At 47.9% G+C, this 20,361-nt stretch overlaps 1 protein-coding gene across 6 annotated transcripts in view; it reads left to right on the top strand.

Annotated features, from left to right (window-relative positions):
• Positions 1 to 20,361, top strand: part of drd2a (dopamine receptor D2a) — a 168,998-nt gene that overhangs the window by 69,961 nt on the left and 78,676 nt on the right. Inside the window, exon 1 of one of the 6 annotated variants that reach the window (XM_038779361.1) lies at positions 14,354 to 15,038. The exons of the other annotated variants lie outside the window; for them this stretch is intronic. The gene's annotated coding sequence lies outside the window, so the exon portion shown is untranslated. Of the gene's footprint in view, positions 1 to 14,353; positions 15,039 to 20,361 lie in introns of those variants that run through there. 6 annotated transcript variants of the gene reach the window in all.

Here is a 20,361-nt window from a genome sequence, read left to right as displayed (position 1 = left end):
AAACAGCCGGCTAAACTCACCCAAATAGCCAGCGAGAAACAGCCGGCTAAACTCACCCAAAAAGGCAGCGAGAAACAGCCGGCTAAACTCACCCAAAAAGGCAGTGAGAAACAGGCCGCTAAACTCACCCAAAAAGGCAGCGAGAAACAGCCGGCTAAACTCGCCCAGAAAGCCAGCGAGAAACAGCCCGCTAAACTCACCCAAAAAGGCAGCGAGAAACAGCCGGCTAAACTGGCCCAAAAAGGCAGCGAGAAACAGTCGGCTAAACTCACCCAAAAAGCCAGCGAGAAACAGCCGGCTAAACTCGCCCAGAAAGCCAGCGAGAAACAGCCGGCTAAACTGGCCCAAAAAGGCAGCGAGAAACAGTCGGCTAAACTAGCCCAAAAAGGCAGCGAGAAACAGCCGGCTAAACACGCCCAGAAAGCCAGCGAGAAACAGCCGGCTAAACTCACCCAAAAAGGCAGCGAGAAACAGCCGGCTAAACTCACCCAAAAAGGGCAGCGAGAAACAGCCGGCTAAACTCACCCAAAAAGGCAGCGTGAAACAGCCGGCTAAACTCACCCAAAAAGGCAGCGAGAAACAGCCGGCTAAACTCACCCAAATAGCCAGCGAGAAACAGCCGGCTAAACTCACCCAAAAAGGCAGCGAGAAACAGCCGGCTAAACTCACCCAAAAAGGCAGTGAGAAACAGGCCGCTAAACTCACCCAAAAAGGCAGCGAGAAACAGCCGGCTAAACTCACCCAAAAAGCCAGCGAGAAACAGCCGGCTAAACTCACCCAAAAAGCCAGCGAGAAACAGCCGGCTAAACTGGCCCAAAAAGGGCAGCGAGAAACAGCCGGCTAAACTAACCCAAAAAGCCAGCGAGAAACAGCCCCACTAAACTGGCCCAAAAAGGGCAGCGAGAAACAGCCGGCTTAACTCATCCAAAAAGGCAGCGAGAAACAGCCGGCTAAACTCACCCAAAAAGCCAGCGAGGAACAGCCGGCTAAACTGGCCCAAAAAGGGCAGCAATAAACAGCCGGTTAAACTCACCCAAAAAGCCAGCGAGAAACAGCCGGCTAAACTCACCCAAAAAGCCAGCGAGGAACAGCCGGCTAAACTCACCCAAAAAGGGCAGCGAAAAACAGCCGGCTAAACTCACCCAAAAAGGCAGCGAGAAACAGCCGGCTAAACTCACCCAAAAAGGCAGCGAGAAACAGCCGGCTAAACTCAACCCAAAAAGGGCAGTGAGAAACAGCCGGCTAAACTCAACCCAAAAAGGGCAGTGAGAAACAGCCGGCTAAACTCACCCAAAAAGCCAGCGAGAAACAGCCGGCTAAACTCACCCAAAAAGCCAGCGAGGAACAGCCCGCTAAACTCACCCAAAAAGCCAGCGAGAAACAGCCCGCTAAACTCACCCAAAAAGCCAGCGAGAAACAGCCGGCTAAACTCACCCAAAAGCCAGCGAGAAACAGCCCGCTAAACTCACCCAAAAGCCAGCGAGAAACAGCCGGCTAAACTCACCCAAAAAGGCAGCGAGAAACAGCCGGCTAAACTCACCCAAAAGCCAGCGAGAAACAGCCCGCTAAACTCACCCAAAAGCCAGCGAGAAACAGCCGGCTAAACTCACCCAAAAAGCCAGTGAGAAACAGCCCACTAAACTGGCCCAAAAAGCCAGTGAGAAACAGCCGGCTAAACTCACCCAAAAAGGCAGCGAGAAACAGCCGGCTAAACTGGCCCAAAAAGGGCAGCGAGAAACAGCCCGTTAAACTCACCCAAAAAGCCAGCGAGAAACAGCCCCCTAAACTCACCCAAAAAGGCAGCGAGAAACAGCCCGCTAAACTCTCCCAAAAAGGTTTTTGGTGAAATGGCGGCTCAAATTTCTTTTATAGGAAAGCAAATCTTAGGATTGTAAATCTGTCTCCTAAATATCGGAGAGAGTGGGGAATTCAGCGCAGCCTTCTTAAAGTAGATTCTTGACCGAAAATGGGTCTGAAATTGGGCTTTACCTCTGCCCAACGTGCAGCTGCTGGTATTTCCATGAAACACAGGAGGCCATCTACATCCTGGGGGGTTACCATTGACCAGAAACTGAACTGGACTAGCCACATAAATACTGTGGCTACAAGTGCAGGTGCGAGGCTTGGGATCCCGAATAACTCGCTTCCTGACTCCTCAAAGCCTGTCCACCGATTACACAGAAGTCAGGAGTGTGATCAAAGACCCTCCACTTTTCTGGCTGAGTGCAGCTCCAACAATACTCAAAGAACTCAACACCATCCAGGGCAAAGCAGCTCTGCTTAATTGGCACCACATCCACAAACATTCACTCTCTTCATCGCTGATGATCAATGGCAGCCGTGTGTACCATCCACTAGATGCCCTGCAGGAACTCACCAAAGTTTCTCAGACAGCACCTTCCAAACACCAAGCCACTACCATCTAGACGTTCGAGGGCAGTTACCTGGGAATGTGGATGTTCCCCTCCAAGTCACTCAACTGATTTGGAAACACATCGCTGTTTCTTCACTGGGTCAACTTCCTGGAAGTCCCTAACTGCACTATGGAGGTACTTACACCTCGGGGACTGCAACGGTTGAAGAAGACAGTTCATCACCATCTTCTCAAGGGCAACTACGGATGGACAATAAAAGGTGACCGTGCCAGCAATGCCCACATCCCATTAACTACATGTTTTTTAAAGTTAGTCTCTCAAGCCTTTTCTTTTTTTATTATAAATTTAGAATACTCAATTATTTTGTTTCCAATTAAGGGGCAATTTAACGCGGCCAATCCACCTAACCTGCACATCTTTGGGTTGTGGGGGCAAAACCCACGCAGACATGAGGAGAATGTGCAAACTCCACATGGGCAGTGATCCAGAGCCAGGATTCGAACCCAGGTCCTCAGCGCCGTGAGGCAGCAGTGCTAACCACTGTACCACCGTGCTACCCATTCTTGAGCCTTTACGACAACTCAATGAGATCATGTTCGATTACATACCTGCATTTGCGCCATGTCCTTTAATACCTTCTGTGAACAAAAATCTATTAATCTCAGGTTTTAAATTAAAATGTGATCTTACATCAATTGCTGTTTGCGGAAGAGACTTCCAAACCGTTGCTTGTAAAATTGTTTCTTAATTTCACTCCAGAAAGGTTAGGGTTCCAATTTTTATGCTCAGGTTCCTAGTCCTAGATTCCCCAACTAATGGAAATATCTTCTTTCTGTCCACCCCATCAGTTCCCCTTAATATCTTGAAATCTTCGATCAGATTAAAGCTCACTGCTCTGATTAAAGCTCCTCTCTATTGGGGGATTGCCATCTCAGCTGGGGATTTCCCTCTCCGCTGGGGATTCGAATCATAGAATTCCTACAGTATAGAAGGAGGCCATCTGGCCCATCGAGTCTGCACCGGCCCTCTGAAAGAGCACCCTACGTAGGCCCACTCCCCTGCTCTATCTCCGTAACCCCACCTAACCTGCACATCTTTGGACTGTGGGAGAAAACCGGAGCACCCGGAGGGAACCCACACAGGCACGGGGAGAATGTATAAAACTTCACACTGACAGTCACCCGAGACCGGAATTGAACCCGGGTCCCTCGAGCTGTGGGGCAGCAGTGCTAACCATTGTGCCACTGGGGAATTTCCTCTGTGCTGGGGATCCGTTCTCTAATGAAAATTTTCCTCTCTGCTGGAAAAACTTTGTCTTCAGTTGGCCCGAACACTTGCAACAATTGAGCTGCGCGAACTGCAGGGGCCAAGAGACCCCTCAGGGGAAGTGGTGCCATAGCAACGTGAGACACCAATTAAATGTTGCCGTATAAAATTGCTTTGGCAATAAATGCAAGAAAAACGGCATTGAATGTTATTCTTTCAATCCTTCCCAACTTGGACACAGCTGCCTATAGTTTGAAGCCACAGGGCTCATGAAATTGAAGCGTTAACTGACCTGGATTTAGCCTTGGGTGTATAAAATAAACCTATGTTTTAAAAGTACTTTAAGCCTCAACACCTTATTTGACCCTGAGCTGCGCTGCTGACTCCATAACCCCTCTGTCACTGAGGTCACATATATTCGTCTGCTTCACAAACTCCCAAATCCACCCTGCCCTAGCCAACCTGTCACTCAGACACTCATCCCTGTTTTTGTTAACTCCAGATCCAACGATTCCAATGTCCCCCTTGCCGATCTTTCACCTCCCACCCTCCATCGATTTGAGCTTGTCCCAGTAAGGATGTTGTTGGTCACATCTGCTAGGTAACTTGGCATTAACTTTGTTAGTCAGCCATAGTCCCAGATGACCATAGGTTGACTGGTGGTGATTTAACCTGAGGATCACCACACCTCAGGCGAGGGGCAAGGTTGAGTAGGCGAGGTCTTCATGAATAACCTCAGCCAGTACGGGAATTGATCTTGCTCTATCACAAACCAGCAGTCCAGCCAACTGAGCTGAAGGCGCTATATAAATGTACATTGTTAGTGTTCTATATTTGCACATTTATTTAAGAACTCATCATTTCAAAGATCATTCCTAACTACACTAAAGTTCCTACCTCTGAATGTCATACCTTATGCTTGATGATGCTTTTCCTTCAAGACCGAGAGATGAATTCAGTTTGCCCGTGTGTGCTGCAAGTAATTTACTCGGAGCAGAATCTTGTTGGCAGGAAGGATTTGTCATAACCTTCAGATACAATTGCCACAGAGACATTTTGGATTCATTCATTATTAGTGGGTGACATTAAGTAGGACGACAATTCACCGGAGGTTCAAATGGATGGATTGAAAGAAGTCAACAGCTAAAGAGACAATTCTCTGACTTAGTCAAAAAAATACCCAACCATTTACTGACATTAGAATTTTTAAAAGTCTAAAGCATTGTGTTTCTGACCAATTTTCAGCAGCTGTTTACACCGGGTGAGTTGGAATCATCCTCTGACTTCCCATTCCTGAGACTTATACTTGTTGCCTTCTGCTGATTATTCATCCAGAGGATGCACCAGTTAGGATTTTGGGTCCTTTAAGTTGATTTTGGCTCCTTAAATTGATTGATTAGCAGCAGTGATGTCTACATTGGCCCTTCTGCAGCATTTTAATTGATAATCGTTGTCATAATATACACCAGCATATCATGGTGCAGTCATATACTGATGGATGTACACTAGGACCAATCAACATGCACAAACGCCACAGCCAATCACCAATTAGAACACACGCACTATAAAGACAGAGGGCAACACTTTTCCCGCTCATTCTGGATGCTGCCTCTCAGAAGAACAAGAGCTCATCAAGTTTAGTACAGACTGTAACCACATGCTGAGAGATTCAACTGGTTCGGACAGGCACAGGTCTCCAGTTAAACTAGCCTCGTTTAAACCCACAGTTCTCGTATGTCTATTATTTTATAAGTAGTTAATAAAATAGTGTTGAACCTTCTTCAATGTTGGTGGCATATGTTAGCTTCACAAGTCTACACTGCCCAACACTTCAATCGTTTGTGTAATATCCTGCATGGAATGGGAATGCTTGTCTTCCCCGTGCTCCTTGCGAAGTACATGCCCCCCCACTAGGGGCGGGGTCTCTATTAACCTCTGCATATAAGGCCAGCCACTAAGGCACCGACCTGAGAAGGAACCCGGTTGGAATCCACCGGGTAGTGTGCATATTATTTGTGTAAATACAACCTTGTTTCATATTTTACTCGGCGTGGCCACCCCATCTCCTTATTAAAGTCTGTGCGTGTGTCAGACACAAAGATAATAGAAGATAAATGGCAAAAGAACTCGGGGTGATAAGGAGAGTTTTTTACACAGCGAATTGTTGTGATCTAGAATGCACTGCTTGCAGGTCAGTGGAAGCTGGTTCAACAATAACTTCCAAAAGAGAATTAGATATATAGCTGAAAAGTAGGCTGAGATGATGGCGAAGAAGTAATACCACTTGGGCTGCTAATCCAGAGACCTGGACTAATCCTCTGTGGATATGGGTTCACATGCCAGCTGGTGGGATTTGAATTCATTGAATAAATCTGGAATATAAAATTGTCTCATTTCAGGGAAAGTATTTTGCCATTACTATCCGATCCAGCCGACATGTGACTCCAGACCCACAGCAATGTGGGTTTTTCTGACGATTGTGACTTATTTCCTCCTATTTGAGCGCCCAGTGCATTGTCGTCCTCCTTAATGTCACTCAGTAATAATTAATGAATCCAAAATGCCTCTGAGGCAATTGTGTCTGAAGGTCGTATCCTTCCTGCCAGCACAATTTGGCTAAAAGTAAATTATTTGCCCTCCCCAGGGGCAAACTGAGTCTATGGGCGAGGTTTTCCTGCTCTTCACATTGGCGGGTCCTCTGGTGCAGCCAACGGGTACACCAACCGTGGGTTTCCTCACAGCATGCAGTGGAATCAATGGGAAATTCCATTGATAGTGGCGGGACCAGGGCAACCCAAAGGCCGCCTCCCGCTGTCGGAGGGCAGAGAATCCCATTCTACACCTCAGTCTTGAAAAAAAAATACTTAACTGGAAACAACCGAGCAAGTCACTTAAGGGCAATCAGAGATGGACAAGCTGCGCTCCATGGTCCCCTTAGTGCTGTATCATTCTATAAACAGACTCGGGGGGGGGGGGGGGGGGTCATTTCCCCCCACTCCGTAAACTAATTAGGCAAGCTCTAGGAGCCAGCAATGGAGTATTAGGTGATTCTAATTACCTCCTCGTAGTTCTCTCATTTTTAACGTGGGAGGCAGATGATTGATGTGTTTCAGCCATGGTGCAAGTGGAAGCACCCTTACCTCTGAGAGGGCACTAAATTCCACTCCAGATGCTTGGATACAAATTCTAGGCCAGTTCAGTACAGGGGAAGTGCGGTAATGTGACAGGTGCCGGCTTTCAGGTAAAGTAAAATTAAGATCCATTTACCCTCTCTGGTTGGTGAGCAAGATTCCAGGACACTTGCAAAGAAGAGCAGGCTACTTCGCCCCAGTGTCCTGGCCAGTAATTATCCCTCAATTGACATCATTAAAACAAATAATCCACCTGTTTTGTTTATTTATTCAGAGAATGTGGGCATTGCTAACCTAGGTTAATGTTGATTTCCTAACCCTAATTGCCATTGAGAAGGTGGTAGCGAGCTGTCTTTGAGAGCCATTCCAGTACCAATGGTGTAGGTACACCCACAGTGCTCTTAGGAGGGGAGTTCCAGAGTTCCAGAGTTTCGACCCAGCGTCAGTGAAGAAATGGTAATATAGTTCCAAGTCAGGATGTGTTTGTGGCTTAGGGGGGAGCTTGTTGGTCGTGGTGTTCCATAAATCTTCTGCCCTTTTCCTACTAGGTGGCAGAGGTCGCAGATAAGGTGTTTTGGTGAGTTGCTGCAGCGCATCTTATAGATGGTGCACACCGCTGTCACTGTGTGTCGCTTGTTTAAGGTGGTGGATGAGGTGCCAATCAAACAGGTTGCTTTGTCCTGGAGGGTGTCGAGCTTCTTCCGTGTTGTTAGAACGGCACTCACCCACGCAAAGGGAGAGCATTCAATCACACTCCTGATTTGTGCCTTGTAGATGGTGGACAGGTTTTGTGGAGTCAGGAAATAAGTTATTCACTGCAGAATTCCAGCCTTTGACTTGCTCTTGTTGCCACAGTATTTACATGGCTAGTTCAGTTTAGGTTCTGGCCAATGGTAACTCCCCAGGATGTTCACCCTGGAGAATTCAGTGATGGTTACGCCATTGAATGTGTAATGCAGGTGGTGGAATTCTCTCTTTTGGAAACAGTCTTTGCTTGAAACTTTTGTAGGGTGAATGTTACTTGCCACTTTTCAGCCCAAGCCTGAATATTGTCAAGTGTGGAGAGGCCGGGGTTGGACTGGGGTGGGCACAGTAACAAGCCTTACAACACCAGGTTAAAGTCCAACAGATTTCTTTGGAATCACTAGCTTTCGGTGCGCAGCTTTAGAATTTAGAATTTAGAACAGTACAGGCCCTTCAGCCCTCGATGTTGTGCCGAGCAATGATCACCCTACTCAAACTCACGTATCTACCCTATACCCGTAACCCAACAACTCCCCCTTAACCTTACTTTTTAGGACACTACGGGCAATTTAGCATTGCCAATCCACCTAACCCCGCACATCTTTGGACTGTGGGAGGAAACCGGAGCACCCGGAGGAAACCCACGCACACACGGGGAGGACGTGCAGACTCCGCACAGACAGTGACCCAGCCGGGAACCGAACCTGGGACCCTGGAGCTGTGAAGCATTGATGCTAACCACTATGCTACCATGCTGCCCCCTTGTAGGTTCCTTCATCATGATGAAGGAGCTGATACCATGCTGCCCCCTTGTAGGCTTCTTCATCATGATGAAGGAGCTGTGCTCCGAAAGCTAGTGATTCCAAACAAACCTGTTGGGCTTTAACCTGATGTAGCAAAACTTCTTATATTGTCCTGGTGTTGCTGCATCTTGTCGCAGACTGCTTTTATCACATTACTGTTTGTTGGACATTGTCGTGGCTATAACGTTTCTTATTACAACAATGATTACACTTCAAAAAGTACTTAACCGACTGCCAAGGACTTGGACACTGATATCTTGAAAGGCAAAATATAAATGCAAGACTTTCTTGCACATTAAAATCTTGCATATTGTAGATTTTAGCGAGTTGTGCGAAAATTATACGAGCTGGTTGGTTGCTTTGTTGCAGTTTAATTAAGTCCTATGTTAATTATTGAATGGGTTCAGAACTGATGATTTCTAGCTGGGCTCTATTTATCTATGAATTACCATCAAAGACTCACACTTGGTGATAAACCAGTCATATTCATGTCGAGATGCAGATCAATGCAATTAGAGGTTTTCTGAAAACACAAGCCATTAATTTGGTGTGTTTATCTGCTGAGGAATCCCAGTGTCGGCCAAGTTTCTGCTCGAGGTATTATAGTATCATCGGTTGGACAATAGTTCCAAAAATAACATTGAGAATACTGCTGTTCACCTATATGCTCATGCCCAGTGTGGAAATGAGCCTTTCGGCTCATGGTAGCACAGTGGTTAGCACTGTTGCTTCGCAGCGCCAGGGTCTCGGGTTCGATTTCCGGCTCTGGGTCACTGTCTGTGCGGAGTCTGCATGTTCTCCCCATGTCTGCGTGGGTTTCCTCCACGTGCTCCGGTTTCCTCCCACAAGTCCCGGAAGATGCGCTGTTCGGTGAATTGGCCATTCTGAATTCTCCCTCTGTGTACCCGAACAGGCGCTGGAATTTGGCGTCGAGAGGCTTTTCACAATAACTTAATTGCAGTGTTAATGTAAGCCTATTTGTGACAATAAAGATTATTATTAGAACAGGAAGGGTCCAGTTTTGAATCTCAGCCAGATGTTCGATTGATTAATGCCCACTGAGGCTAGGCTTAATGCGGCTACACTTCCTCAGCACTCATAAAATCAGATAGGATTCATTCTCCCCTTCAAAGCCTCTGAATGCGAGAAAGTGATTTGATTTGATTGATTATTGTGATGAATGTTATCAGTAGCTGCTGTAATGGTACCTTACCTTTAATGCATTGGCCCTTTAAGACCGGGCTTGGAACCCTGGGGGACTTCGCCTCTGGCTCCGCCCCTAGGAAACGGTATATAAGATGAGGCTCACTCGGCAGCATGTGATGAGCACACTTCTCGGCTGCTGTTCAGTTCTCAGATGATTAAAGCCTTTGAATTACCTATCTTCTCTCCTGTGTCGTAATTGAGGGTATCTCACACATGTATTAGTTTACAGTGAAAAGTATTGTTTCTTGCATGCTGCACAAACAATGCATAGCGTACATAGGGAAGGAAGGAGAGACTGCAGAAGATAATGTTACAGTTATAGCAAGGTGTAGAGAAAAGATCAACTTAATACGAGGTAGGTCCATTCAAAAGTCTGATGGCAGCAGGGAAGAAGCTGTTCTTGAGTCGGTTGGTACGTGACCTCAAACTTTGGTATATTTTTCCTGATGGCAGAAGGTGGAAGAGAGTATATCCGGGGTGCGTAGGTCCTTAATTTTGCTGGCTGCCTTTCTGAGGCAGCGGGAATTATAGATAGAGTCAATGGATGGGAGGCTGGTTTGCGTGCTGGACTGGGCTACATTCACGACCTTTTGTAGTTTCCTGCGGTCTTGGGCAGAGCAGGCTTCATACCAAGCCGTGATACAACCAGAAAGAATGCTTTCAATGGTGCATCTGGAGAAGTTGATGAGAGTCGTAGCTGACATGCCAAATTTCCTTAGTCTTCTGAGAAAGTAGAGTCATTGGTGGACTTTCTTAACTATTGTGTCGGCATTGGGGGAACAGGACAGGTTGTTGGTGATCTGTACACCTAAAAACTTGAAGCTCTCGACCCTTTCTACTTTGTTCCCATTAATGTAGACAGGGGCATGTTCTCCACTACACTTCCTGACGTGGCTGACAATCTCCTTCATTTTGTTGACATTGAGGGAGAGATTATTGTCATCGCACCAGTTCACCAGATTCTCTCTCATTCCTATACTCTGTCTTGTCATTGTTTGAAATCCGACCCACTGCGGTGGTGTCATCAGCAAATTTGAAAATCGAGTTGGAGGGGAATTTGGCCACACAGTCATAGGTGTATAAGGAGTATAGTAGGGGCTGAGGACATAGCCTTGTGGGGCACAGGTGTTGAGGATGATCATGGAGGAGGTGTTGTTGCCTATCTTTACTGATTGTGGCCTGTGGGTTAGAAAGTTCAGGATCCAGTCGCAGAGGGAGGAGCCGAGGCCAAGGCCACGGAGTTTGGAGATCAGTTTCGGAGGAATGATGGTGTTGAAGGCTGAGCTGTAGTCGATAAATTGGAGTCTGACATAGGTGTCTTTGTTATCTAGGTGTTCCAGGGTAGAGTGCAGGGCCATGGAGATGGCGTCTTCTGTGGACCTGTTCCAGCGGTAGGCGAACTGTAGTGGATCAAGGCAATCCGGGAGGCTGGAGTTGATTCGTCCCATGACTAACCTTTCGAAGCGCTTCATGATGATGGATATCAGAGCCACTGGATGATAGTCATTAAGACACGCTGCTTGGCTTTTTTTTGGTGCAAAGATGATGATCGTTTTCTTCAAGCAGTTAGGGACCTCAGATTGTTGTAAAGAGAGGTTGAAGATGTCTGCGAATACCCCCACCAGCTGATCCGCGCAAGACCTGAGTGCTCATCCGGGTACCCCATCCGGGCCAGTGGCTTTCCGTGGGTTGACCTTCGAGAAGGCTGCTCTGGCGTCTGCAGTGGTGATCTCAGATACAAGTTCATCCGCAGCTTCTGGGGTGGAGGGCTCGCTCTCGCTGACCTCTTGCTCAAATCATGCATACGATGCGTTGAGCTCATCAGGGAGGGGTGTATTAGAGCTTGCGATTTTACATGCATTCATCATGTCGCCAGTTATGTGTTGCAGACCTTGCCATAGTCGGCAGGGGTCCGTGTGGCTAGCCTGGAACTTGAGCTTGGTCCAGTACTGCCTTTTGGCATCTTTGATGGATTTCTTTAGATCATGGGAGAAATTCTCTCTACCCGGCAGAGCGGGGGGCCCCGGCGTAGCGGAGTGGCGCCAACCACTCCGGCGTCGGGCCTCCCCAAAGGTGCGAAATTCTCCGCACGTTTAGGGGCTAGACCTGCGCCGCAGCGGCTCCCGCTCCGCCGACTGGCGCCAATGGCCGTTGCGCTACGCCAGCCGGCGTCGGGACTGGCCGAAAGGCCTTCGCCGGTCGGCGTGAGTCCGCGCATGCGCCGGAGCGTCAGCGGCCGCTGACGTCACCACCGGTGCATGCGTGGTGGAGGGGGTCTCTTCCGCCTCCGCCATGGTGGAGGCCGTGGCGGCAGCGGAAGAAAAAGAGTGCCCCCACAGCACTGGCCCGCCCACCGATCGGTGGGCCCCGATCGCGGGCCTGGCCACCATAGGGGCACCCCCCGGGGACCGATCGCCCCGCGCCCCCTCCAGGACCCCGGGGGCCCGCTCGCGCCGCCAGTCCTGCCGGCACAGAGGTGGTTTAAACCACTTCGGCGGGAGAAGCCTTACAGCGGCGGGACTTCGGCCCATCGCGGGCCGGAGAATCACCGCGGGGGGCCCGCCGATCAGCAGGGCATGATTTCCGTTCCCGCCGATCATGCGGGATTTACGCCGGCCCCAGGTGATTCCCTGACCCTGCAGCGGGGGGGAGAGAATTCCGCCCCATATCTGTTTTTCGTGTATAGGTCAGGATCACCTGACATGAACGCCTCAGACCTAGACTTCAGCAAGCTGTGGATATCCCTGTTCATCCAGGGTTTCTGGATGGGAAACATGCGGATTTGCTTCTTTGGCACACAGTCTTCTACACACTTACTAATGAAGTCAGTTACTGTAGTGGCGTACTCGTTCAGAGGTTTTAAATACTAACCAGTCCACTGACTCTAAGTAGTCGCCTGGGAGATCACCCGATTCCTCAGACCAACAATGCACAACTTTCTTTGACGGATTCTCCCGCTTCAGTTTTTGTTTATAAGCCGGGAGCAGGAGCACAGCCTTGTGGTCAGATTTGCCAAAGTGTGGGCGGGCGATAGAGCGAGAGGCATGTTTGATATTTGTGTAGCAGTGGTCCAGGATGTTTGGGCCTCTGGTGGAACAGGTGACGTGTTGGTGGTAACTTGGTAGTACGCGCTTGAGCTTGGCCTGATTGAAGTCCGTAGCTACAATGAACAAGGCCTCGGGATGTTTTGTTTCAAGGCTATTTGTGGTGGTGAATATTTCGTCCAGTGCGATTTTCACGATCGCATGGGGTGGGATGTAAACTGCCGTCAGGATAATAGAGCTGAACTCCCGCAGAAGGTAGAAGGGGCGGCATTTTAGTATCAGGTATTCTAGGTCCGGGGAGCAGAAACTCGCCAGTGTTGCTACATCTAGGCACCAGGAGGTGTTGATTAGAAGGTAGACCCCACCTCCCCTAACCTTGCCTGAGGCCTGCCGTACGGTCCATTCGGTGGATTGAGAATCCCTCTGGTTGTAGGGCACAGTCCGGTGAAGAAGGAGTGAGCCATGTCTCTGTGAAAGAGAGCACAGCGGGCCCTCAGTTCTCTTTGAAAAGTGAGACTGGCTTTAAGTTCATCTAGCTTGTTTTCTAGACATATGGGGCGGGATTCTCCATTCCCGGGACTAAGTGCCCGCCATCCTGCACAGGCGCGGGGAACTTCTCACGCACGCCGGCCCCTCACCAACATGGTGCCCTGGTTCTGGGACCGGCCGCGAAATGAGGGTAGGCCCGAGGGGGGGGGGGGGGGGGGGGAGAGAGAGGCCAGCCCACCAATCGGTGGGCTCCGATCGCGGGCCAGACCCCGTCGGAGAACCCCCCCTCCAACAGGCCGCCCCCCCAGCGTTCCAGCACAGTTCCCGCCGGCAGCGACCAGGGGTGAACGGCGCCGGCGGGACTGTCATTTTTTTCGGCGGCCGCTTGGCCTATCCGGGCCAAGAATCGCCGCTCGTGTTTGCGACGATTCTCCGAGCGGCCCGGCGCGATTCTCGCGGCGCTGATTTCTGGGGGGGTGGGAGAATCGCGTGCGGGTGTCGGGGCGGCATGTCGTGACTCGCGCGGCGCCCCGGCGATTCTCCCACCCGGCGTGGGGGTGGGTGGGGGAGAATATCACCTCATGGGCAAAGAGCCTTCTGAATATGTGAAACTGAGCCCCCACCGCTCTCTCAGGCGGACAGCTTACACTATTTTGAAGAAGACTAGGGGAGTTCTCTCCAACATCCTGGTCAACACTCAATTATCCCTCAAGCAACATCACTATAAAAATAGGGGGGGCGGGTCATCCTTGCGTTGCTGTGTGAGGGATTTGCCTGGAGATAAACTGTTGTATTTCCTACATTACAACAGTGACTGCATCACATGAGTGTCCCGGAGTCCAATGCACGTTATAACATCCTGAGATCCAGACGGGTGCTGCCTAATTGCAAAGTTTCTTCTTTTTGATCCTAATTGTTCAGGCCATTGAAGAAAGACTGACTCTTTTGCTGAGGGTGCCGGCAGCAGCTTCTGCCCCTGCTGGACCTGTCACCCAGAAACGGCCCTAGGGTTGCTGGCGCCCCGGGCAAGCTGAACTTCGGCGCCCTTACAAGTATAATTTTTAAATATAATTTGGCCCCTGACATCGCAGCAGGAGCTGCCCAGGTACAATATTACCTCTCCAGCAGTAATTTTCAAGAGTGAATACTTGTGAGAATTTACTTGCAAAACATGACACCAGATATTGGTTCATAAGAGAAAAATTAAAGAGAACAAATAGCCAAGAACCGTGACCTACCTCTTTTTAGATTCAAGACCTCAGACGCCAATTGTCTGCTTCTTCATTGCCACTTAGAGAGAAGTGCAAAGGGTTTGGCAGCATACAACCCACATCTTTTTAATCAAGGTTAACTCGGCAAGGAGTGCCCAGAAACTCCCTCCAATGCTATTTACGGCGGCAAAATCTGCCTTCCTTGTGCGTGTGTGTTTTTTTAAACAACACTTCGAGAGCACCAGAAGTATAATGAAATTTCGGGAAGCTTGCAATTAGACCCAGTTAATCTGAAATACCTGACTCTCGCTGACCTAAGCTGCGCATTCCAAGGGGGCTAAATAGCAGCTCAGAAACTGCAGCGCTCCGAGGAGGAAAAATTCCGAGCCAGTCTCAGAGTGTGAGGCATTATTCTCCTAAAGTTTGCTTACAGCCCACCTGTGGCTGTTCAGCTTATTGTAGCCTAAACTAAGATTATGAGGGCTTAACTCACAATTTGTTTAGTCTCTCTCTCTCTTTCCTTCTTCTGGTTCCTTTTCTCTTCAAACAAGTTAGGTTTTTGTCTCATGATGGCGCCCCCTAGCACATGGCGCCCCGGGCGACTGCCCGAGTTGCCGGTACCTTGAGCCGGCCCTGCTGTCACCCAGCATGAATCAGTAACTTCAGCAGAAATAAACGGAGGTGCAGTTTGCTACGAAACGCTTGAACAAACTTTCAAAGGCTGCCCGAGTGACAGTGTGGTGCATTTGACAACCTCAGCTTTGCTCAGGTATGGGTTTTCCTGTATAACTGGCTGCCACGCTGCGCAATGATTTGCTTTCAATTGGAATTTTTTTGGCGAATCTGCCTTCAGATCTGTTGCGGGAATCCATCAGGGGCTGGTTTAGCTCACTCAGCTAAATCGCTGGCTTTTAAAGCAGACCAAGCAGGCCAGCAGCACGGTTCGATTCCCGTACCAGCCTCCCCGGACAGGCGCCGGAATGTGGCGACTAGGGGCTTTTCACAGTAACTTCACTGAAGTCTACTCGTGACAATAAGCGATTTTCATTTCATCAGCACCGATAATTTTTAAAAGTCAGAAGTGTGTAGTATTGAGCCTTGAGTCAAAGGAAAGTGTTCAGACTCATTGTGTGCTTTCACTGGCATGCCAAGTCACTGTCACTTCTCTGTGTCTCAGTTGCGTCTCAGCCAGGGGTCCTCTCCATGTGCACCAAATGGAAACATCAGCAGCTTCCTAAAGCATCCAAAGTCTTTTTTGCTGTTCATATTGTGCGAACATTGCTTGGAAATGACACCTGTAAAAGTTGGAACTGTGCCTATGGTGATGCAAAGTAATCATTGAGTGAAACAAGCTTGTACTGTGTGTTAATTTCTGTGGGAATTTGACCAGCTACTTATTCTGGCAAGTGTTATACAGCTAGACGGAATTTAAATCCCACAGAATAAATAAAAATAATGAATTTCCTCTGTAAGGGACCAATTATGGTTTCCAAACTACCCCCAAATGGTCCCAAGCATCTTAACTATTTGCAAATTGATGCCAGGGGATTTTTGCTTTCTTCTGACTGAGAGGCTCCAGGGGAAAGTCCAAGGATCATAGGACAACGTCAAAAAGAGGTGAGAAAGAGAGAAATCACAAAGTAACATGTTGGTTAGAAAACTGGCCTCTCAGCTCTGGGGAGGCAGATTCCTGGCACAGTGTCGAAGCATCTGGGCTGTGGGCTTGAGTTGACCCCTGTCCACATGTCACTGCACTTCCTGGCGGAAAAATGTAAAAACTCAATCAGATTGTGGCACCGATTTAATGGCGGTCCCTTTATTCTCTAACTCTCTCAGTGTCAGCATTCCCCGATGCCAGATGCTTGGCCGCTGTGCCAAGCCTCCCCGGACAGGCGCCGGAATGTGGCGACTAGGGGCTTTTCACAGTAACTTCATTGAAGCCTACTCGTGACAATAAGCGATTTTCATTTTCATTTCAATGTGCCTCACTATCAGCCCAAATCCCCTCTTCCATACCATAGCAGCATTATCAATTTCTTCCAGCATCCATAGGACAGGTCTCTCTCTGTAAAATTAGTACTAAATAGTGGCAGTTCAGTGGGGAATTATTGGAATAGGAATTGGCCTAGCAATGCCCAGATTCAAAAGAATAGGTAATCACGAAGGAGAGAAGACTGTCATCTTTCTCAGTTATATACAGACCCAGGTTCCAGAGCCGAGCGGAATGTTTCCTTATCAACTCAGTCAAAGAACAAAGAAAATTACAGCGCAGGAACAGGCCCTTCGGCCCTCCCAGCCTGCACCGATCCAGATCCTTTATCTAAACCTGTTGCCTATTTTCCAAGGATCTACTTCCCTCTGTTCCCCGCCCGTTCATATATCTGTCCAGATGCATCTTAAATGATGTTCTTGTGCCCGCCTCTACCACCACCGCTGGCAAAGCGTTCCAGGCACCCCCCCACCCTCTGCGTAAAAAACTTTCCACGTACATCTCCCTTAAACTTTCCCCCACACACCTTGAAATCGTGACCCCTTGTAATTGACACCCCCTCTCTTGGAAAAAGCTTGTTGCTATCCACCCTGTCCATACCTCTCATAATTTTGTAGACCTCAATCAGGACCCCCCTCAACCTCCGTCTTTCCAACGAAAACAACCCTAATCTACTCAACCTTTCTTCATAGCTAGCACCCTCCATACCAGACAACGTCCTGGTGAATCTCCTCTGCACCCTCTCTAAAGCATCCACATCCTTCTGGTAATGTGGCGACCAGAACTGCATGCAGTATTCCAAATGTGGCCTAACCAAAGTCATATACAACTGTAACATGACCTGCCGACTTTTGTACTCAATACTCTGTCCGATGAAGGCAAGCATGCTGTATGCCTTCTTGACCACTCTATCGACCTGCGTTGCCACCTTCAGGGTACAATGGACCTGAACTCCCAGATCTCTCTGTACATCAATTTTCCCCAGGACTCTTCCATTAACCATATAGTCCGCTCTTGAATTAGATCTTCCAAAAGTCTGCACCCTATCTCTCTCTGGATGTACTCTAAAGCAGAAAAGAGCCAAGAACCTCCAAGACACGAAGGAAGAAGCAGAAAACATGCTAAGATGTGACATGACGATATTCTAAAACATCATTATATATGCGGTTGTTTATAATTCACCACATGCATAATTTTGAAAACAGCACTTGAATTTATATGGCCCATTTATTATGGCAAAGGCAAGTCACAGATAGATCATCATATCAAGCCACTTTAAGAGCTGTTAGAGCAGGTGACCAAATGCTTAGTGCCATGTGAGTGTCCCTTTAAGAAAGATTTTGTTTGACCACATGGCTTGTAGACGGCTTCAGTGATGTCATTTGTGGGTGGAGCTGGGCTGTGGCTGTCAGGTGAGAGGGGGTTTTAGTGTTTTGGGTTTCAGTTTCGGTTGTTGGTTCGGACTGCAGAAGAAAAACACAGTGTTTCCCTGTTCTCTCTGTTCTTCTTTAAAAGCAGTGAACTGAAAACACATTGGGTGTGGCAAACTGCCATGGTAACTTCAATATTAGAGTTGCTTTCCAGAAGGAGTTTTGAATCCTAGTTGGAGGCTGGATCTCAGGGAAAGGACCAGTCCCATTCAAGTGAGATTACAGTGTGCTGGGCCACACCCTTGAAAGGGGTTTTGGTTTATTGGATTTTGTATTGAATTGGAACAGTTGCTAAGGGGAATTCATTAAGAGTTATATATTGGGCAGCATGGTAGCACAGTGGGTCACTGTCTGTGTGGAGTCTGCATGTTCTCCCTGTGTCTGCGTGGGTTTCCTCCAGGTGCTCGGGATTCCTCCCACAAGTCCCGAAAGACGTGCTTTTTGGGAATTTGGACATTCTGAATTCTCCCTCAGTGTACCCGAACAGGCGCCGGAATGTGGCGACTAGGGAATGTTCACAGTAACTCCATTTCAGTGTTAATGTAAGCCTACTTGTGACAATAAAGATTCTTATTATTTATTTTATTACATATATTACTGTCGATAAGTGTGTTTTTTCATGTTGGTAATTGAGAACAATTTCTTGCTAACTGTTTTATATATGTTAACTACGTTCTTAGAATAAACTTTGTTTTGATAAAAGCGCCCAGGAAGTCTGGTGAATCACACCTTGTGCTCACCTTAGGTAAATTCAACATAAAAGTTAGAGGTCAGGTGAGCTCCATAATACACTCTGGAGTTTGTAATCTCTGGCCCATAATATTAGTCAAAAAGGTGTCTCCAAAAGGGTCAGAGAAAAGCAGAGTTGTAGAGAGGAGAATGGAGGGCCCAGTCAGCTATAAGCATGGCACCTAATGACAGGGTGATGAAAATTGACCTTAATTGGAGGCACAAAGATATCTCAGAAGATTGGAGGGCTGAAGGAGCTGATACATACAGGGAGGAGTGAAGCCATGGAGGGACTGTGAACATAGGGATAAGAAGTTCCAATTTAATTCAGCGGGCGAGGATAGCAGCAGCAGAATTTTGAATGAGCTCAAGTTTGCCTAGGATGGAAGATTGGTTTGAGTGCTACAATGGGTGAAAACTTCAATATGCAGTGCCTGTGTGATGCACAATCAATGGACACGAAACGTAGATAAAGTCCGAACGATAGGCTTTAATGCGCAAGAAGTGACCCGGCAGCAGACGAACAGAAGAATGGCTGACTGCCGGGGAACACGGGCTCTTATACCCCGCCTCGTAGGTGGAGCTACCTTCCTCTCAGCCAATCGGCTGAGAGGCACATGACATACCTGGGCCAATGGGCAGCGAGTCCTCTGCACTAATGGCAGCTCACACTCCCAGGTACTATAATACCCCTAGTCATACTACCACACTGTGTAAATCAGCTTTATAAATAATGTCAAAGTTGGGAGACGTCAGCCTGATCTTGAGCACTGGAGAGGGCAGAGCTGGGGTGTCGCCAGAGGAAGGAGGAGGTCGCACACTGATAGTGCCCTTCAATGAGTTTTATGGAATACCACACACGAGCTGTCAATTATAGGGATTATTATCCAACTTCACACTCCCTTACCCTCGAGAAGCGTACTCTAGAAATTGGGCATTTTGCAATACGTGCTCCAGTGGATAAGACTTCCCACTTGGAGGATGGCGTCCGAAAAGCCAAACCTCTGCAAGGGATCATTATCGATCACTATAAACAATCCAAAATGCATCAGTAAAACGCAACACACTGACAAAACGCTGCGCAATATGGGATTGTGGATAGATGCCTGAACAGAATAAGGAGACAAACAGAGCAAATTGAAGGATAAATGGAAGGGTCCCAAATGTTCTTCCGTTTCAAAACACAATCTGCATGTACATAAGCCTGTCTGTTTTGTGCTGTGAGATGCTTTTTTTTGATGATTAGCACCTTTTCTTACAATATCTTTCCCATGTTCCAGTTCTGTCACTGATATCAAAAAAGTAATTGTTTGATCACTGGAAGAACACATCAAAATGCAGCAAAACTCGGCACAATTTATTTTTCAATTTTAAGGCAGTCATGGGGTTGCACCATGCGTGGAGGCTCTAAGCTGGTCCAACTACACCCAGTGCATTAAACACAGAGAGATTAACAGCATAGGTCCTCACCTCTACTGAGAACAGAAAGATTTACGGTGCAGACCCCCATCAATATTGATCACAGATTTATAGCGCAGACATCACCTCTACTGAGTGCAGAGATAAACAGAGAAGCCTTTGCCTCTTTGAACACAGAGATTAATAGCACCCAGCCCATCTATAATGAACACCCAGAGATTGATATACAGGAGGCCACTTATGTTGAAAAAATCCAATGCCATCCCGGTCCAATGGGTTATTGTTTCCAAAAACCGCAGGAAACGGTAACAGACACTTTGTTTTGTGCCCCTCACCGTTTCTGGAGCAGGCGATAGCCACTTCATCTCAGTGTTCTTCATTTTGGCCACACATCTTTTTCTCTGAATCGTACACTCGGTGAAATCAATAGATTTTGAATCGTGCTAACACTAGCATCTGAAACAAAAAGTTCTGCAAATTGGAAGTCACAGTTCACAGGTTTTAATCTCAACTGTTTGCTGTAT

The sequence above is a fragment of the Scyliorhinus canicula genome, chromosome 19 (assembly GCF_902713615.1).
Source record: "Scyliorhinus canicula chromosome 19, sScyCan1.1, whole genome shotgun sequence".
Lineage (NCBI taxonomy): Eukaryota > Metazoa > Chordata > Chondrichthyes > Carcharhiniformes > Scyliorhinidae > Scyliorhinus > Scyliorhinus canicula.
Note: the sequence above shows the minus strand (reverse complement) of the source record. Positions and strands in the feature narration are given on the sequence as shown.